The following is a 16,124-nucleotide window of genomic DNA, read 5'->3' on the forward strand; positions in this document are numbered from 1 at the left end:
CACATAACCAATTTGTTGTCTGCATGAATTTGCATAGCACATGGCTAATTACTACCTTGTGAAGAGTCTGGGGGGGAAAAAAGGCATAAATCTTTACACAGTTCATCAACAATAAAAACCAAAATACCACAGTGAGTGCCTTTTTTTTTTTTTTTTTGGTGACAGGAAGTATAAATAAAAACATGCTTTTTAACACACAGGCAACTAAACAGGAATAAGACTGTAAAGTGAATCAGTGCAGGAAACCCAGGATTAAGGCTGAAACTTTATTCTAATCCTTCTGTTCACAGAAGTAGCAGTCACCAGGCAGCATGTGGTCAGGCCATGCACCTGCAATACACAGGCAGGATTTAAAAGTACTTACAAAGAGATCAGGTTTTGTCTGAGAAAAATTTCTCTTTGGCTTAGGAAGTGGAGTATCTGCCTTCTCCAAAAAAACAAACAATAACTACACATATCAGCTTGTCAGTGATTTTGCCAGAATGATAACCTGGATGTGAAATGATAACATGGATGTGACACATGCACAACCCATCATTCCTGGGGACTGACTTGACAGTAGGAAAAAGCTCAAGAAAAGACAGAAAAAAAACCCCCAAAACAAAACCCTTCTTGCTGTGAACTTATTAAACAGTTCAAGCTGACAACCATACCACACGACTACTCTGTGAACCTTGCATCACCTCCATGTAAATTCCTGTATTAAGTGATGAAGGTTACCCACTCAGTAAAGGCTTCCACAAACTGAGGAGCAGAAGAATCCTTCAAACACAATGGAATTCCCCATTCCCCACAATTAAATATTATAATTTATCTGGTGCTGGAAAATGACTAGAAAAAGAGCAAGGCTAATCCTTAAATATTATTTCCTTTTGCTTCACACAACCTTTTCTGATACTTTTGTACTACAACATTAGGTGCTGCAGGAGGAAACTTCTGGCTGGGCTTGGGACCTCAGGAATTATATCTGGGATCTCTTCTGGTGCACCTGGGAGCTAAATAAACATTCTCAAGTCCACAGGTTCATTTTGTATCACGGAAAGCTTGGGTCACTACTAAAAAGTGCATGGGGAAGGGTTTCGAAATCCTGCGATTATAAGTTTAGCATAGAGTACAATAAAAAGAGAGCCAGAGACCAATACACTTTCCAGTGCAGCAGCTTAGAGAAGCATCTGTTTGCCTCTGAGACCAAAGCTATTGCTTTCAGGCCTAAGTCATTTTGCTACAAAAGTTTAAGTACTAATGGAGCAAGAGACATTTTGCTTACATTTGGTAAGCAAATGGTAATGCTTACATTCTCTTGAAGTGGAATAGAACTGAACTTGGTGAACTGTACTTATAAACTGGATTCAACTCTTTCCCCATTATTAGCCAAATACCGACAATAATAAAACCACAATTCAACACTCTGAAGTGGAAATGCTTGCAGGCTACTTTCTGACCCTGTCCCTCAAGCATACATGACAAGATGATTGCCATCAGGAGTGCTTTCATACCACTTCATACTCTACCACTACGTTCTTTTATTGCCTAAAGAGTCAGCTGCAGTCCAGCAACAGGTACCAGAGAGCAAGGGACAACTTACTTATTCCCGTACACCATACGGATGTTTGCTCATTTGAAATCAAGCCACAGGATCACATCACTAAGTAAACCAAGAATTTTATGGCATTCATTATTATTTTAAAGCCCTCAGACATCAGCTGCCATATCTGACTATGAAGAAAGTGTCAGAGGCAAGTCAACAAGCTCCTAAAAACTGGAACTCACTGAGCTGATACTAAAAGATACTTGGAGAAACAAAATAGCATTTCAGCTTCCAAACTAAAGATGTTTACATCTTTATGCAAAGATATGCAAATAAGGATAAACAAAAAGAAAGGGGGAAAAAAATCTTAAAAAGCTCTGACTATATCTGCAACCATTTCCCTACTTACAAAGCCACAGCCTTGACTGACAATCAAGTACTAATACTAATCATTTTTTAAAAGTTCATGGTAATTATATAACTTATCCTTTTAAACAGTTTACTGTATTAAATACTAAACAGCTTTATCCTGCATAAAATCAAGCCAAGATACAACAGAGCCCCTTCACTCCAATTCGCAGTTTTTCCTTTGAAAAGCAAACTCATTATGTTCTATAAAGAGAATAAAGTCTCTAAAAGAAGACTAAATTCTTTCTTTCTTTCTCAAAGGCAGGGTCTGAAGAGATTGCATAAAAAGAGATTTTATTCTTGGCTCAAATATGAACATTTGGGAATCACTACTTTTGAGCAAAGACTCACCCACTTAAAGGCAGATGAATTTATTTTGAAAAGTGGTGTGAAATTTCAGGGGGGAAAAAAAACCCCACATGTATTTTGCACTTCCCAGCTTTTGGTACTTTTCCAGTTAAGACAAAAATCTCAAAATAACCTCTTCCTCACATAACTATTTTCTCACAGATGCTGCCAAGCTATCTTATACCATCAGCAAGAGCTTCTACAAGAAAATAACTATTTCCAGACAATCCAGCTCTGAGGATTGACAGGAAGATAAACGTAAGAGCATTTCAGGAATTTTAGGAGAACCTGAGAGAAGCACCTGGGAAATACATTTCACTGGGTGCCCACCTCAGTCTGCCTTGTCACCAGTCTGTTCAGCACCTTTCAGGGGATGTGGGGGAGCAATGCTGTAGCCCAGAATTCAAGGACAACCTCTCAAAGCACAGGGCAGGGCAAGAGTTTGAGCCCAGCCCTCCTGCTAAGGACTACGTTCCTACCATACCTAACAGTCCTCAGAGGAGCAACGCTTCTCCTTTGGATGCAGACCATGTACTGGAACTGTTTCCTCAGATTCATTCCAAACCAGCTGCAGAAAGGGAAAGCTCATCTAGAAGATCAGGTCCCCACAGAAACATTCAGGAGTTTTAACAAAGAATATTATTTGTATGTGGACACATGTGGACACCATCATGTCACAGAAAGAACACCAAGGGATAGAGAGGAGGATTCAGTCTTCTGTCTCCAAGATGACTCAAGACTACCTGCAGACATCCACATAACAGTTTCTCGACTGTTAAGGAATGTTGCAGATGCCACAGTTAATGGCACAAATCAGAAACCAGATCAACTCCTTTTCCCCATCTCATGCATGCATGCTTTCCGGGAAATGTTCTTTTGCGTATTCTCATACTCTTTCATGTGAAGGATTTGTTATTTCTCTCTATTTAAGATGCAAAATCTCAACTATGATCTGCGAGTGCTCTGCACAGCTGAATTCCTGGCATAGCATCCAATCATGTGTGGTTCTCCTATTAAGTGCCCATCACTTAACCAGAGATGAGACACCAAAGGATTCAGGAGGGATGGCCAGGTAGATGCTATGATCCAACCCCAAGGTCAGCCATGCCCTAATCCAGGGAAGAAGCAGGCCAGGCTGTGTCCCATGGGCACCTGCAGGAAGTCTGAACTTGCGGCACAGCAGGGAGACTCTGGGCCTTCCAGGGGCTGCCTCTTCCCCAGATCATCAAGAAGCACAGCTGCAAGGTGCACCCTGCTGCCAGGACAAGCCCAACACATGCATCCTTGCCATCAAGATGGAATGGGAGACTGAGGAATGACTCTGCCCAAGCACGCCCTTGGCCTCTGCCCGGCTGCAGATGAATCTCCACAAGCTGCCTTTACAGCAGCAATGGGGAAAAACCAGCATCAGATGGTGGCTATTTTGATAACTGCCCTCCTATCACAAGTATCAGTCTCCAGTTAGAATTACTGTACCAGGAACCAGCTCATCTTTTCTTTTCCTTTTATATTTAAATGCCCACACCCAGGAATGTACAGAGGAGTAAATTAAGGCACTTGTATTATATAGGTCAAGTCCCGGCCTGTTCATCTACATACATTAGCATACAGGTAAAGGTACTACAGACATCAAAAATGAAGCATTAATGGTTAGCTCAAATACACATCCTAGGCACTGTTAGAAGGAAAAAAAAAATAAAAAAAAAATTAAGACAACAGAAAAGTAAGAGACAGTAAGGCGGTACTTCATTTTAATCATTTTCCCAAGAAAATTTTCCCTTGTGAGCACTTAGATGCATTTTATGAGTAGACAACATAATAAACCAGACATCTTAATTTTATTTCACTTTACATTTTGTACGTAGTCAGGCTGAAGATCAAATATATAAATCAAGGTAACTCTGATCTGTCTTGAAATGTGCTTTTAAATCATCTGAAAACTTTGTGCATGCTTTCCATGTAGAATACATCTCTTCTCATGAGGAACTTTCTTCCCAAGTCAGAAGAGAATTGGTTAAAAGAAAAACCATCGTGTAACTGAGAACATATAAGCAGGTATGTTCTGTAATTTCTCATCAGGGAAAAGAAGTTCTCCTATACTTTATGCTGCCAGTCTGTGAATTTGTGATCAGAGATATCATAATATTTAAAAAAAAAAAAGAGAAACTGGACAACAACCTAATAGCACACTCCTTTCACTGTCAGAAGCCTTCAGAGGTACAAAGCACAGAATCCACAGTTAACAGCCATACTCTGACACTCTAATTCCCTCCTCCATATCCAAGCTCTGCCTCTTTCTTACCCTTGGAGAGCACTCACTATAAGTGACAGTGAAGTTAACAGGGCAGTGACCACAGAGTTCGACATTCTCATTTACACTTTTATTAATTGCCATGTCAATGAGTTAGTTGATCATGGAAAAAAATTGTAAGAGCTGTTCAACTTGGTGAACAAGATATACGTCACCTCAGTTCTGTTTATCTTGTCAGAGACTGAAATCTTTGCAATAACAAAAAAGTGAGTTCTGACATTGACTTGAGAAAAATCTGCATTTCTGTGTAACTCTGCAAAACAACTTCAAAGAAAGAAAGAAAGAAAGAAAGAAAGAAAGAAAGAACTTGTGCTCATGTGACTGTTCTACAGTAGAACAAGAGGCCATTATATCCACTCCAACATACCAGTTATTCTAATAACACTTTATATAATAAATAAGTGAATTTTAGGAGTTTGGTATTCTATATATTGCCTATTAAGAAGGGAAAGGTATTAAGGAAACAATGGGAAACCCACAGCTGCAACTCCAGAACAGTAATGCAAAAAGGACTACGTGGAGAACTATTTTATTGCTTCTTTTATCTCAGTATATTACGGTACTAAATTCCACTTCACTGAAGCCAGACTTCATGGGGATTGTCAGCACTCTTCTGTCTGGTTCAATGTCAAGAACAGCTGACACAATTTTCAAATATAACATGGCTTTCACAATTTGCACTAAGTTGAATGAAGTATTCCATGAAAGCAAATCACACTGATTAAAGAACAGGGGTTTTTTGCTTCTCATTAGAAGTTCAGCTTCAAATTAGTAGAAGTTCGAGACATGGGAAAGATGTAGGAGAAAGACTGGAACCTCACAGCAGGCAACTGTGCATTTGACAGTATCTGTGTCACATCTACATAATACAAGCTGCCTCCCTGGCTTCATGTCCAACTCGTACAACAATTCCTCCGGGCTTGAACCTGCAGCAACAGGTGACAGCCTCTGGCTTGCAGAGCTGCAATACTAACCACATCATCCACTGCAAGGGCTTTCTGGATAACAGCCTTTGTCCTTCCAGTCTGCACCTTGTTGTCCCAGGTCAGCTGCAACACCTACAGGGAACAGTGTTTTCAGGGAAAGTGTTCTGGGCACACAGCAAACTCAAACAAAGGCTACTGCGAGAGTGAGCACGGATCTGACAGGTGGGCAGCTCCTCTACTCAGCATCTATGTTGACCCCCTCTGAGCAAAATACATAGCACCATCCTGCTATTCATCAGTAAAGCAAGCCTTACTGGCACTAGTAGCATTTGATTAGCCTTGACCACAACAACAGCACAGGAGACAAATATTCCTCTCTGGCTCAGTAGCACAGCCTACACAATCTAGTAAAATATATATAGGAGGTGGAGTGTGAGGATCTGATTTCATACTGGGGCAAGGCACCTTACCAAAAAAAGAAAAATCTTTTCAGTAACAGTCATCCAGAAGTAATAGGGAAATCAAATTAGTTGATTGCAACAATCTAAACAGCATCATTTGATACGTTCATAGAGGTTCTTGGATAATGAAAGTTTAGAAGTAGAAATCCTATATTTTATTAAATTCAGCATAGCTGGGGAACAGGGCCTCTCCTTACAGCTTTTTCCTACTGCATTTTAGGCCAATGAAGTAATGAAAACGTTAATGCAGCTTAGCCAGCGAAGCACAAGTTAATTCAGCTTCTATCTCTCCAAAGCCTATAATTTCTCTGGTCTAGTCTTCATGAAGAGCACTTAAAAATGTTTCAGACATAAGATGAACATCTGTATAATCATCTCGGCACATGCCTGTTTATGAGAGGTATGGATGCTACTCCAGAAGGCGCTACAAAGCACACAGTTCTCTTCCCAGGCACTGGAAGCACAAGCAGGTGTAACTGCAAGCTTAGGATATAAAAAGTAAGCCCACAAAATGACATGCAGGTTTTACCAGGACACTATGGATAAGTCAGTCATGAGGACACAGCTATTTTATGGGTGCACAGTATCCAAATCACCATGACTGCACAGGCTGCACACACATGAAGGCCCAGCATGAGCTATTAAGTTGACACTGCATGGGCTTTGGGGACAGAAGAGGGACAGTAGCAATGCAGGGCACCAACAGAGGGAACGTCAGGCAAAACTCAAGAGCTGCTTAAAATGCGAGGTGCCAATGGAACCCAGGGAGGCCACCATACACCTAATTCTCCATAGAATGCTTTCAAAGGGGTCCTCTAGGACAGTTTCATATCAATTCTTTTAGCCCAGCATCTGATTTTTCACTCTTCAGAAGATAAGCCCTTACTTCCTGGTGTTAAGGGAGGTCTCCTTATTTTTTCATTCACATTCAGCATTTACTCAGAAAATTTTTCTTCATTTTTGATCCCTTCAGCCTGCATAATAATAATACAGGTGATCAAGAATAGTAGGCCACTGACCCAATTTTACATTTTTATTACATTTGGGAGAAAGTCTGCTATGATAATCTTGTTCTAGCTCATCAGCACTTCTGTTCTTCAGTAGATATTCTGGATAAAGCCTATGCAGACAAACTAGCAGGGTGATATTTCATGTAATTCTTTGTCTTTCTGGTCCAATCTCTCATTTAAGTCATGTTTGCTGCCAGTTTCCAGGTTTCTAGGTCACACAACTGCCTAGTACGCCAGGATGGATGGCTTCACCATTGGGGGCCACTGCATCAGAATGGAATGAAGCTGTAGAGCTAAGAGACTTCTAGGAATAAATAGTCTCAAAAAATAAAATAAAATCAGAAATGTCAAAGAGCAGTTGATGGTCCCACCTCTCAGAACTGCGAAATACCCATTTAAAATTTCACTCCCAACAGCAACAATGCGAAGAAGCTCCCAGAAAGGCAGGCGGCAAACTATTGCCCTGAATACAACCAAATTTCCATTTGCTGAGTGAAAATAATTTGTCCATTTGTGTGCATTTCTGCAATTGCACTTTTCATTCATTAAGATGAGAAATTGCTTTTTTAATGCAATCTGCTACTATTCAGATAGCAAAACAAAGTAATGTCTGGTAGCAGGCTTGCTGTTTTTGGCTTTAGAAGGGTGGGGGGTTTTCTTCCTCTCTTCCTGTGAGAGGAAAGCTTTTCCCAAAGGATTCAAGCAATTTCATAAAACAAATGTAAAAACAAAGACACTTTTGTTTAAGGACTGAAGGGTTTGTTTTGGTTTAAGGGAGATTGAGAGGAAAGGAAGAGAGAAATGATACTGATCATGTCTCAATTAAACAGGGGGAAAAAAAAAAAGAATTCTCAGTCCGAAAAAGATTTGTGATAGCACAAATTTGCTATAACAAACAGGCCATCAGAAAACAAATCAAGATTTATTTTCTAAATAAACAAATTCGTTTATTTCAGTCACAAGTGAACACCTCAAATGACTACAGCAAAGATGGCAGGAAAACAACATTTCTCTCCAAATTAAAGAGAGCACTGTGCATTCTTATATGCAATGTTTCATGAGAGTGTCTCTTTCCTCACAGTCTATCAAACAGAAAGAAAGGGGCACGAGGGGGAAAGATCTGAAATCTGTGGTTTTAAATATGCAGAGATTTGGGGGATTCACTTCAGCTAGAAGTTCTGAAGCTCAACCTAATAAGCATCATTTCATTTGCAGGAAGTAGGACCCAATATTACAAAAGGAGGAAACCCCAAACTTGCACAGAAAACTGTGCAAGATGGAGGCAGCACAGCAACAATAAAGACAAAATTAACTAGAACACATGAAATCCTTCAGTAAAGCATGCATGGAGGCCTTGCAGGAAATCTGAAAAAGTCGACTTTCACATCTGCAATACTCCCCAAGCATTTGTACAAACACATTGCAGAAATCACATTATAGAATTACAGTTCTAGTTTCTGATTAGCAGATTGTAATCAATAAAATGAACTGATTTATCAGTAAGTCTCTACATACCTTACATATTGTATCAAGTTTTGTTATGTAGAGAGATAAACACAAGTGATCCTCAGTGACAAAATACCATCTATCCAAATGGAGCAAAAAAGCAAACCATGAAGTCCCATTCACACTGCCTACCATTTAAATTCATTCAGGACTGACATTCACTGCAATTATCATTCAACACCTGAACTAACACACTGGGACAATCCAACAGTAATAAAATTCAGTAATACTGCAGCTCAGAAAGGCAAAACAACACAGATAATAAGAATCTTGCACTTAAATACAAGAGGCACAAAGAATGTATCATGTTACTTACTTGTACTTACATGAGCAATTTATAAATGTTAGTGATAAATATGAATTTTTCAAAATATAGTCTTGAACTATGTGGCTGCATGAGACATGACAAAAGGTTCTTAAGTAAGATTTTAAAAATGGTCTAAAGCCACTGGAGTTAGACAGCAAGACAAATAACAGATTGACAAACATATCACAGCAACATTAAGTCTTATATATATGAAATAAAGCACAAATAAAATGCATATTATCATCATCACCATTGTCTCAAAAGTGTTCCACCCAAGCATTACTTAAATGATTCTCCTCCATCCTAATTTAAACTGCATATATCTCTATATGAACACGCATACATCAGTAACAGTTTCCTTGTGGTTGCCTGACCTCCCAAGTAGTAGCATGCGCAGATTAACTTGTCAAATAGAGAGAGACAACATACAAAGGTCATTACAAATCCAAAGGTCTGGGTCCACTCATGAATTTAGGTAGTTACTTAAACCAGACTTGTCTAATACTGTGGACAAGCACTGGATGAAGAATACGACTCAGACAGTACTTAACTCTATTATTATCTTCCCTGTACAATAAAGTCTTAAAACATTTCCTCCCATTTCTTAATGCAGACTTTTCCAAGACCTCAAATTGTAACAGGAAGTTATTTGAGTGATTTTTGTTTTTAAAGAACACAGCAAAGCATCAGGACACAAGTGCTCTGCTCTTTGATTTGCTGAAGACTGTTTGAATTTAGGTTGACTCTCTCCCTTGTAAACATGAAATAACTTTTCCACTTCATCCATTAATATTTGGGACTTGAAGGCTGTCAAGTGAAAGATGTCATAAGGCCCAGCACAGCCCTACTTTCATCTTTTTTAACTATACACCCAACACTTGTATAACAGGGCAATAGCAGTCAATTAAAAAGTAAGCTAACAGCCTAATAAAGCGTGCTAAAAGCTACCAGGACAATAACTTCTATTTTCCCTGGGATTGTTTAATTATTCTTCTGATGGCTCAACACAATCTTTTCACAATTACTTCCTATAGGGCATGCTGACACATTGAGTTCATTACCTACCTCCTCTTCAAAGCGAAAAATGCACAGGCATTTAGAGCAAAAACCTAAAATTCAACAGTTCAGATTTTTTAATAAACTACACTGGAAGGGAGTTTGCAACTGGATTATTTCTAAGGAAGTAAGACACTTGCCTTATAAATTCAAAACAAATAGTCATAAAGCAATATCAAGATACTGATCTCACTTTGATGTACCAAAACACTCAAAGCACCTTATTTTTTCAATGGTTCTTCTCAAAATACATTCACACAGGTGACATATTCATTTTTCTTTTTGAAGTCATCTCAAAACTTCCAGAAGTTTCACTGGGCATATGCAGGCCAGCCACAGGACAGCTTATAAACAGACAGAGACTGATGCTATAGCAAAGATCAAACAAAGTCAACATGGCATAGCCTTCAAACCACATGTGCCATCTTTGCATTTTCATTGGGGCACATGTCTCCTCACTGTGTACCAGCCAAGTCTTCAACACTGTCACTAGAGAAAGTGTCTCAACTGGCACACCTCATACCTCAATTTCTTCCCAGTGGTTAGGTCACATTGGCTCAGCACCAACACCTGGGCCAGGTACTGCAAACAAAGCCACAGACAAGCACACATCCCACCAGCTGGGAGCCCCCACCGTGGGTCTTCAACAGCTCTGCACTTCATCTGCTGCACAAGGCTCTGCCCAAGGCCCTTCTCAGACAGTCTCCTACTCCTGGGAGCACAGCCTAAGACCAGAGAACATGAAATCAGGCAGAGGATAAAGACGGGCACTCACCCGACAGGAGAGCATAACCCTTTTATTTATTTATGGGTGCAAGTCAGCCAACCTGACCTCCAGCCTGCACGTCCATTTATGCATTTTCTGCCCCACACATATGAATTTGTGGTTATCTTCAATATTTTATGAGATCAGCTTCATTCCACTCCATTATGCACTAAAAAGAGAACAAAACAGCTGCTAATGTCATAGATAAGTGTTTTTACTTGCTATAAATTCCATCCATCATGTGACTACACAACACACGTTCCCAAAAAATAAGTGCTTCTGCTCATCACACCTCCTTTACTGAAGTGACTTCTATTTCTGTTGATTAACTGTGAATACTAAAGCATAAAATATGGTAGCTTCAGTTACGTGAACTGCTTGAGTCCTGAACAGTCACATGCAAACTTTGATGCTTAGCTGAGGCTCAGGATACACAGAGCTAGAAAGGCATCCAAAATCTGACAGTAAGGAAACTCCTTTTGAATTCCCCACATACATTACTCTTGTGTTCACTCATCAAATTACCCTTCTGTACATCAAGTTTTTAACCCAAAATCACAGATGAATCTTCAGTTTATGACCCTTCCTCTCCTCCAAGAATTTGCCCCAGGGAATTTCTAAGCAGCTGCTATCTCCCATCTCTACCATTACTAAGACACAAAAGCCAGAGTAGTTTAAGTTTTGGTCTCTCATCTAATTCCAGACTGTTCACAATACATGCTCTTTGCAGCTTGGATGTCCATCTACACGTTCCACTAGGATTTAATATTTTCTGTACATAAGTTCCCAGAACTATGTACAGTATTTGACACAAAGTCACCCTCATGCCTTGCCTAATAACTTGTCTATCTTCACTGAAGAGCTCTTCCTGAGCACCACATTTGCTCCCATTTCATGGTCAGTATCAAGTAAGAGTCATCCCCGTTTGACTATGGCAATCAGGCTTTTTCCTACAAACCTGTTTTAAGGGATGACTTGCCAGCTGATAGCAGATGTGTTGCTAACAATCACTCAGTAGAGTGATTTGCTTTTAGAGCTATTTAACTTCCTGTCATTCCTATTGTTTCAGTCATCACAGACATTCAATTCTTCCTGTGCAATAATCCAACCCACCTCGGTGCTGACTACAGTTTCCCAACTCTGTCTCATCAGCAACCATCCTTCTCATGTAGTTTACCTCAGTGCAGAGAAGTAAAGAGACCGGGTCCCCACTAACACTGATGCAGGGCATGAATACTTCCTTTATTCAGGCAGGCAAACTCGTAATTTCTCCTTCAAGAGACTTTTAGCTAAGCCTCACACTTCCAATTTAGTTATTTTTGGTGTACATACATGGAACTGAAGCCTTCTTCTCCTGTTGTCTAGGACATTCAGTATTTAACCAATAATAATATGACTTTCGTCTCCCATGACCTAATTGTGGCAAATACACGATGCATTTTATCCTGTTTTCCACTTAGCTTTGTATACTTAATTACTTCTTCCATTCCAAACTTATTCTAAATCTTTTGAATTCTATTGTGACCAGAGTAAAAGGTGTCAAGATATCATTCTCTTCTCCTTTTAAAACAAATGGAACTGCACATCTTTCGCAATCTTGCTATCACAATTGCTACCTTCAGCCTAACAGATAACACCCAATCCTACTTTTTAACCTGGCTCCAGTGCCCTGCACCAGCTCTTTCAGAGCCCAAAAGCAGAGACCCTTAGACTTAGTTTGACTGGGAGCAGCTGTAAGATATTTATTCCAGTTATTTCCATTTGGCATCCTATCTTTCAAATCCTCATGGATATCTAACACTAAACAACTAAAACAAGAACTGCTAATTTTAGAGGCATCAAGCATTTTTCATGCAGCCTGGTGCTCACAACATCATAGCCAAATTCTCTTCCCCTGCTCTTTTTATTTTTTTCCCCCTTCTTCATCTTAAATTTCTTCATCCTCTAGCTTTTGGCAGTTGACATGCTATCCCTGCAGTTTTTGTTCTCCAACAAACAATTCCCTCCTTTACTTCATTCCTTTTAGGTTTTCTGGTAACTTGCAGTATCTTATTCTCACAGCAAGATCCACAGCCCCACTTGGCAAGCTTTTCCCCCTCCTTAAAATGCAGTTTCCAAGCAGCTATTGTACTTTTCACTTAAGACAGTCCAAGCTTTTTTTATTTTTTTTTTTTAATTTAAACCTCCAACTCATACAGGCCTTTAGCTCCGTGGACAACACAAACTAGTTCTTCTAAATTCTCAGAACTTGCCCTACTAAAATAAAGCTTCCTTGAAAGAAAAACACTTTGTAGTTGACATATACTTACCCTTCAGTTTAATTTGAAATTATTAACTTGTGGCTGATCAACACATGTGCTTAAGGCCTTGTGGAAGGGAACCGTAATCTAGCAGCAGAAAACAAGACATATTGTCAGCCAGTGAGAGACCAGAGATGTTCCAGAATTTAAAGATACACCCTCTAGTTCTGGGCAGGCTGTAAACAGAAGCCTTCATTTACTCTGCATTCCACTGCAATTAATGGCCAAAATCTACCCTATGATAATTCAGTGTACTGACTTCTAACTTAACTAGTCAGCACTGGGAAACATACTTACAAAGCGCATTTGAGAAACACCTTCCCTTGACACACTAGCACACTATCCAAAATGAGCTCTGTAGCTCCGAGCAATCAAAACACGCTTGCAAACTTGTGTCCCATAATTTGACTGAGTTTCACCTCAGTAAATCAACCTTAGATCTCCAGATTTTGAAACAGAAGCATGAACCTTTAACAGAACACCATCTCCTACCCAGTGGAAGACTGCACCTATACTAACTGTGACAACCGAATCTTCAACATGGTCACCACAAGCCTAAGAGGGGCAAAGAAGGGTGCAGGTGGCCAACTGCTACAACATAGGAAGAGCGTCTCTGGCAAAGTGACAGTGAATGATCTCTATGTGAACCTGGAAAACATGGTTTCCCTCTTAACTTTAGCTTGTGATCCAATTTGCTTAATATTGATGCAGCGGCACAAAGGCAGTCCAGGCCTTCTGTGCAGCAGAGTGAACTTGCTGGCACAGGCTATCAGTCCCATTGAGGCAGTAAATCACACTTATCACCACATTCCTGGTATGCCTGCACCTAGGCGGCTGAGCTCAGGCACCTGCCTGCTCCCTCCTGAAACCCAGAGGGGAAACTCAGTACCGCAGCATGAAATATCAACTGACATGCAAAGTTACTAACCCACATGAAATGGGGGCCCTGAGAGGGTGCACAGTTCTGCCAGCTCCAACACTGAGGCAAGGGCTGCCCACCGTCCACGAAGGATCAACAGTGGTCTCTGCACCCACCTCCCTTGGCCAACAACACCATCGTGTTTATCTCCCCATGGAGCACCTCCAGGCTGCTGGTGCCTTCTGCCCTCAGGACCAGACTCACCAGTTTAAGCCAAGCCCTTCCAGCAGTGGGGTGTGTGGTCTGTCACCCTCCAAACTGGGGAGCATGGCACTGGATACCTCGAAAAAGCAGGTCACTGTTAGCCATGCACGAGGAAACAGCATCCTACCTTTCACTCCAGAAGTGCTTAAAAGTGTTCTATCCTGTTAATTCTAGGTCAGTTGAGCACATGTGTGGTATGGATTACACTGACCCTTTTAGAGCTCTCAACATTTTTAATAAGTAGGACACTTAACATTAGATGCCCATAAAGCTGCATACCTCCTGTACACCACACACCAAGATCTGCCAGTAGGCTTTAAGGCACAACTAAGGAATTGCTGCTTTATAAAGCATGGCTCTCACAGCACACAAGTACAAATGTGAAATAATTTATGAATGCCAAGTCTGACCCTGTACCACGTTAAATCAATACAGGCATTTTGCAGAAAAAAGCCTGTATTGGATGAACTGAAGTGACCTTTGCAAAGCCACCCAACAAATCAGCACCAGATTTACAAACAGTACAAGTATTTAGTACAGTTCAGTACAGATGAGTGATAAAAAGGTCTACATTAAAGATAAAAGTTGTCCTAATGTTTACAAAATGCAACAGCATTGTCATTGCAAGCACAAAGAAGATGCTTCATCCTTAAATATCGGAGTACCTAGAGACTTTAAAATGGAAGAATCAACATGCAAAGGACCATGAAATTCAAGCTTAAAAAGTAAACTCTACGATTCACTGGAGGTGTTAATTTGCCTGTACCAGGTCTTTGCAAGTTTTAACCTCCTTCTCTGAACTATCAGCTGCCATATATATTGGACCCTTAGACACAAATAATCCCATTGCTTTCCCTCCTTTTCACAGACGCCTGGCCTGAGCGAGGGAAGGAGGACGAGCAGGAAAAAAACCCAGCGCGTTTAAGTAAATTACCTTTTGGAGCAGCCTCCTTCCCTCGCCCAGCTAAAGTTTTCTTGAGGTCAGATTAGCACTCGGAAAGGAGAGCAGGCACCGGCAGGCCCCTTGGCAGGCGGTGCTGTGACAGACGCGGGGCAGACCCAGGGGAGGCAGCCATGTGCTCAGCCCCGCATCCCACCGAAAGGGCATCCCGGGAGGAAGTTCTCACTTCGCACCGACTCGGGGAAATAACTCGGAGGAGTCCAACAGCTATCGCTTCCAGCGCCTTTCTCCTGGGCCATATGTTTTCCCCTGCCATTTAGCGAGACGTTTCAGAGGAGCCAGACCGCCCTACCCGCTCCGCCGCGAACCCGCTCGCGGGCTGGGGGCCGGAGCCGCCGCCCCAGAGGCGGGGGGGTAAGCCGGCTCGGCCAGGGCACCACCCGCGGCACCCACCCCACGGGGCTGCGCTCAGTCCCCGCCCGGAGCCGCCCGCCCGCAGACCCCCGGCAGCGTGGCTGGGCTAGGCAGGGCAGGGCTGGGCGGCTCCTGCTGCAGCCCCCGGCTGGGGCGAGCCCCCCGCCCGTCCCCGGGGCAGCGCGGCGCCGCAGCCCCTTCGCCGGACACCCGCCAGGGCCGGTAGCGGGGGGTCCCGCCCGCCCCCGCTCCCGGGGCCGTCCCCAGCCAGCGGGGGAGCCGCGGGACGGAGCCGCGTCCAGCCCCGAGCCGGCGCCGCACCTCGCCCTTACCGTCCTGGCCAGCGCGGCGCCCCGGGGAGCCCCGGAGAGGAGCGAGACGGAGCCGCGGGGAAGCGCGAGGAGCCGGGGCCGAGAACGCCGCCGCCGCCGCCGCGAGCAGAAGGCGGAGGGGGCGGAGGATCGGCGGCGGAGAGGAGGAGACCGGGCCGGGGGCGGGCCCGGGCCGCTGGCAGCCGCCCGCCCGCCGCGCAGTTGGGGCTTCCTCCCGCCGCGCTGCCGAGCCGAGCCGGGCAGGGCCGGGCCGGCGGCGCGGGGAGCTTCGGGCGGGCGCTGGGCTCGCCCCTTCCCCGGGCAGCGCCGCACAAAGGGGACCCGCCGCTGCCGCCTTTGTTCGGCCGAGCGGCGCCGGGAGGGGCGGGCGGCACGCTGGGCGCTTCTCCCGCACGGAGATTGTTCCTTCGGCGCTGGCAGGCGCGGA

At 42.8% G+C, this 16,124-nt stretch overlaps 1 protein-coding gene across 2 annotated transcripts in view; it reads right to left on the reverse strand.

The window, feature by feature from the left end:
• Positions 1 to 15,821, reverse strand: part of FAM110B (family with sequence similarity 110 member B) — a 113,385-nt gene extending 97,564 nt beyond the window's left edge. For both annotated transcript variants that reach the window (XM_066180927.1, XM_066180954.1), the window contains exon 1: positions 15,698 to 15,821. The gene's annotated coding sequence lies outside the window, so the exon portion shown is untranslated. The remainder of the gene's footprint in view (positions 1 to 15,697) is intronic.
• Between the last annotated feature and the right edge of the window lie 303 nt (positions 15,822 to 16,124).

Source organism: Chamaea fasciata, unplaced genomic scaffold (genome assembly GCF_029207755.1).
Source record: "Chamaea fasciata isolate MVZ Bird 193981 ecotype frontalis unplaced genomic scaffold, bChaFas1.0.hap1 SCAF_1, whole genome shotgun sequence".
Classification (NCBI taxonomy): Eukaryota; Metazoa; Chordata; class Aves; order Passeriformes; family Sylviidae; genus Chamaea; species Chamaea fasciata.